The sequence below is a fragment of the Panicum virgatum genome, chromosome 4N (genome assembly GCF_016808335.1).
Source record: "Panicum virgatum strain AP13 chromosome 4N, P.virgatum_v5, whole genome shotgun sequence".
In the NCBI taxonomy this organism is placed as follows: Eukaryota; Viridiplantae; Streptophyta; class Magnoliopsida; order Poales; family Poaceae; genus Panicum; species Panicum virgatum.
In genome coordinates, this window is record NC_053148.1 from 39,160,055 (window position 1) to 39,165,076 (window position 5,022).

Here is a 5,022-nt window from a genome sequence, read left to right on the forward strand (position 1 = left end):
TCTTTTTCTGTTTTATAGCATTTTTTCTTGTATTTTTGAAATCCCTCATTTAAGATCTAGAGTCTAAGAATTTTTGTAACTCTTTTGGTTGTAGTCATTTGCATGTGACTAGCTAATCAAGACCGGTTTCCATAATCTAAAAAAATAAGAGCAACCAATCTAACTATGGTGAGCTAAACAAAGTAGTATGACTATTAGGCTCCATGCAACACAGATGTCTATTTACTAAGCTCATGTGCCCTCGTACCGTAACAATAGGATATTGAGCATTCATAAAAATATAGAATGAGCCAGATAAGTGTATGCATGGTATACAAGGAGTGCCACAAAGGCTCTAAACTCTCTAAACTTGCTTTCAGTCAATGACTCCAGTCAGATTCGTTTCTAAAAAAAAAACAATCAGATTACGTCGATTTTGGACTCGACACTTTCTTGCTGTTTTGATGAAGAACAGAGGCGCATATAAATTCTTCAATTGATGCTCCTTGCACTATCTACGAACGCCACGAGATTACAATACGAGGATCCTCCATTTCCCGTAGCCTCCGCAACTACCTGCTTCCACTCCTGTGCCATGCGCCGCACCTCCGCTGCGCCCGCCCCGTCCCCCATCACCTCCTCGACGCACCTCCTCAGCTCCGCCGCGTGCAGCACGCCGCCGCCGTCCACCCGCGCGCGCACGCCGGTGCGCCACCCGCGCTCGACGAGCCGCGCGTTCATGCTCTGCTCCGAAACCTTGGGCACACCAACCATGGGCACGCCGCTCGCCACGCTCTCCGCCACGGAGTTCCAGCCGCAGTGCGTGACGAAGCACCCCACCGCCGCGTGCGCCAGCACCCGCACCTGGTCGCACCACTCCACCACGATGCCGTTCTCGAGGCGCGCACCCATTGCCGCCTCGGCTTCGGCGAGCGTCGCCTTGTTGTCCTTCCGGACCACCAGCAGGTACGGCCTCCTACCCTCCTCGAGCCCGAGGAGCCGTTCGTCGAGCTGCTCCCTCGCCATGGTCGCCAGGCTTCCGAAGGAGACGTACACCACGGAGCTCGCCAGCTTGGTGTCGAGCCACTCCATGTGCCTGGCGCCGTCCTCGTTGAAGATGCTGGTCTCGTCGCCGGCCGGGAGCATCGGACCGACGGGGAGCACGTCGTGTGGCCCCACGGCGGCGAGAGCTCCCACCTCGAGCTCCTGGCACGAGTTGACGAGGACGGTGGCCTTGGGGGCCTCCCTGTCGAGGGTGTCGAACAGGTCGCGGAACGTGAGGAAGACAGCGTGGAAGTAGTTTGTGGGGTCGGGGGAGGCGCCAGAGGCGCCAAGCCCGGGAGTCCACAGGTAGCAACGGGTCACCACGGCGGTAGTGCTCGGCGACGGCGCCGGCGTAGCCATGGAAGTAATGGTGGTAGACGGCGAACACGGCGACCGGCTGGATCCAGTAGAGCGCGGACGGAACGCCGCGCTCGCGCGCGACGTCGGCCGCCCAAGGCAGCATGAGCGTGTACACGACGCGGGAGACGGGGCAGCCCTGCGCTGCGAGCGCGTCGACGAGCTCCCCGACGCTGCGTGGGCCCACGGCGTGGAAGGACGCCATGTAGGCGCTGAACGCCCCGACGTCGCTGCCGCCGGCGTGCCCGCCCTCGGTGCCGTCGGAGAACGGGACGAACTTGAGGTGGCCGCCGTCGCCGCGGCCGTTGAGGCCCTCCTCCTGCTTCTTCGCCGGGAACAAGCGCTGGTGCGCGGCCTCGGTGGTGGAGAACGTGACGAGGACGTCGGGCGCGACGGCGAGCAGGCGCCTGGCGAGGCGGAGCGCGGGGGCGATGTGGCCCTGGAGCGGGAACGTGAGCACCAGGAAGTGCGGCGGCGGCGGCGACATCTCGGAGCCCCTCGCCCTCCTAGCTCGTTCCCTCTCCGGAGTGTTCATGTATTACTGCGCTGGGCAGGTTTGGAGCTGGAATGAAATGGTGTGAGAGAAAAATATTGTTGGACTGGCTGGAGCTAGAACTGGTGGCTGTAGTGGTGCGAGAGGAAACGCTGGGCAAGTTTGGAGCTGGAATGAAATGGTGTGAGAGAAAAATATTGTTGGACTGGTTGGAGCTAGAACTGGTGGCTGTAGTGGTGCGAGAGGAAAATAGTGTCGAGCTGCAGCTGGCGGCCGAACTGCCGAACGGAGTGCAGGTGGTCAAGGGTCGACATCGTCTAGCTCGCAGCGTGCCACCGTGCACCACAGACTGCCGACGTTGCCCGTCCATGGCCATAAGATGCGAATCATTACCTCCACCAAAGACAAACAAAAAGGTCTGGCTAGGCGACAGTAGTTTGACTTCGTCACTACTGAGCTCCGGGCACACCACGTCCACATGTAGGAGTGTCAGCCAGCGACGACAGGATCTTCCGCTGCTGTCAGCGCCGGCTCCTATCACTCCAGGGCTCTCTTTTTTTAGCGCAAATTACTGTTCACAATTTTAATCATTCTTTACGAGTATTAAATAAAAATAGTTTACGAAACAAACTCTACAATCTCTATGCTACTTCGTGAGATGAATCTGATGAGATTTTGATCGCATGATTAGAAGATGATTACTGTATCATCACTATAGTCAACCATTATAGAATTTGACTCGTTAGATTCGTCTCAAAAAATTGCATCCATCTGTAAAACAAATTTATAAAAAAATTTATATAGTATTCCATGCATTGAAAATTCCTCCGCATTAAAATTTAGCGCGGACGAACCAAAGCCGATTTCGTAGATGTTCTCCAAAAGCAACGGGACGAACTAGGATTTAATACTCGAGTTGTTATTCTATTCATCCGTTCAGATACTGTTTCTCCATCGAGATTCAAGCCAAATAGTATTATATTCTATCAATATCAATAGATTATGTATGGTGGGGACCAAAGTACATGTACATGTCATATACGGGATAAAAGGGCTACTGTATCAAAATTTGGTTTCCTTAGCACGAGTAGCGCTGTAAAGAAAATTTTGCATGCAAGGAGTACTAATAAAGTTTATTTGCAAAACTTTTTCACAGATGGGTGTAACTTTTCACGATGAATCTAATGATGATAATTAATCAATGATTGGCTACAGTAATACTACAGTAACCAATCTAATCGTGTGATCAAAGTCCTCATTAAATTCATCTCGCGAAGTAGCTTAGGAGTTGGAGTTAATTTTGTAAACTATTTTTTATTTCCTACCTCTAATCTTTAAAAGACCTAATTGTGGGGCAATTTTTGCTTCACCATTAAGCCACGTCTACATTAATTGGTAGCCGTGTGATATATATCTAACATCTGGTATAGTGCCAGCGCAGGTTTCATCTAGAGTTTTTTTTATAGTGGCCTGAAGTACTCAGTAAGACTGAGACCAACAGCACGAGGCAAAAGCATTTTTACCTCGCGCTTGCCACTGTGCGTGTTCGTTTCCTCCTCCAACAGACAGAGCATTGCGGGGGGAAATTGCTTACGGATGAGAGAGGGGATGCAAAATTGCATCGCCTCTCTCCTCAAAGGCATTCGAGCTGCGGGAGGGGAGCGGAGCTCCGGCGGCGGCGCCGTGTTGCTGCCGTTCCACCACGCCGCCCCCGCCCTTTCGCTGTCGCTTCTCCCATGCGCGCGCGCCGCCGCCGCTTCGCCTCGCCGCAGCTCCGCCGGGCGCGGGCTGCGACGCCGCGCGCGGGCCTCGCCACCACACGCCGGCTGCCCCGGCTCACCTCGACGGCCGAATCCAGGGGCAAGGAGCAGGGCGGAGGCCGCCGGGCCGCTGGAGCTCGCGGAGACAGGTGCTAGCCACGGGGGCCGCCGCCGCTGCCGCACTGTAGCCGCGCCGCTCGCCGTGGAGGAGGCTGGGGAGGGAAGTTGGTCGCGCCCGCCGCCGCTTGGAGATTGCGAGGGAGGCACCGCCGGCCTGGCCACCATGGAGAGGGATGGCCTGGCCGCCATGGATCCGCGGAGAGAGAAGAGGAGAGCGCAGAGCGGCGGCGAGCGCTGTGAACGCCACGCCTCCTCGGCGGGCTGCGGCGGGTGCTATTGCTCCGGTGAGCGCTCGGCCCGATTCGCTGGTTCCGTGCCTTGGACGCCGCCGTGCGAGCTCGCCGCAGACCGACCGCCGCGCACCGCGCGCCGCGCCGCCCGCGGCGGCTTGGCGGCGGCGGACTCCTTCCTCTACTTCTTTCTCTCCATGGCCAGCTTCTTCTTCTTCGCCAGCACCTCCGTGACGGCGGCATCATCACGGGAGGCGTCCGAGGCAGAAACAGCCTCGGGCACCGCGAGGTCAGTCTGGGGCCTCTTTTTACCGGCCATCCGAGCTCACTCGCCGCGATTCCGAGCACGGCGTCGTGGCGGCGAAGGAGTAGGGCGGAGCGGCGGAGGCTCCGGCCGGAGATGAAGTGGAGGGGGCGGTGCGGACCGGAGGAGAGCGAGGACGGCCTCTTTTTCCTTCCTGCTGTTGGAGACAAAGCTTTTTGCCTGCCCGAGCCGGCCTCCGTGCGTAATGTATATCTACGAATGCCTATCCCATTTTGCAATCGATTATTGGAGTCGGTCTAAGCTCTGAGGAGATCGCCGTCTTCTCCCGTGACGAGGGGGCGGAGGGGCTATTAACCAGTGTAGCCTAAGCGTCGCCAACCCAGACGACTTTCTTCCAACACACCAGCAAGTTTGAAGGGAAAAAAATTCCTCCATCTGTTCTACGACATGCCAGCCATCTCCATTGTCGCCGCCGCTCTTCTTCCCAACGGTGCAACATCTCGATTCGCTATCCTCGGTAAGTTACGCTGCAATACCTCGCACCCACTCTCCATCAACGGAGCTCTCTCAACGCCGCCTGTCGGCTCACTAAAGCGCCGCCCCAACTAACCTCGCCGGCTCGCCGCGCACCCTTTCCTGCGTCTCACCGCCGCCACCCCCAACTCCCCAGTCCCCAGCGCCACCCAGGCCAGCGCCCGGCCCCGGCCGGCCTGGAAGCGCCCGCCGCCCTCGGCACCCGCCAACGACTGCTGGCGCTCGCGACTGCCGGGCGCC

At 57.3% G+C, this 5,022-nt stretch overlaps 1 pseudogene; it reads right to left on the reverse strand.

The window, feature by feature from the left end:
• Positions 1-241: 241 nt before the first annotated feature.
• On the reverse strand, positions 242-2,243 carry LOC120668966 (annotated as a pseudogene).
• Positions 2,244-5,022: the final 2,779 nt, after the last annotated feature.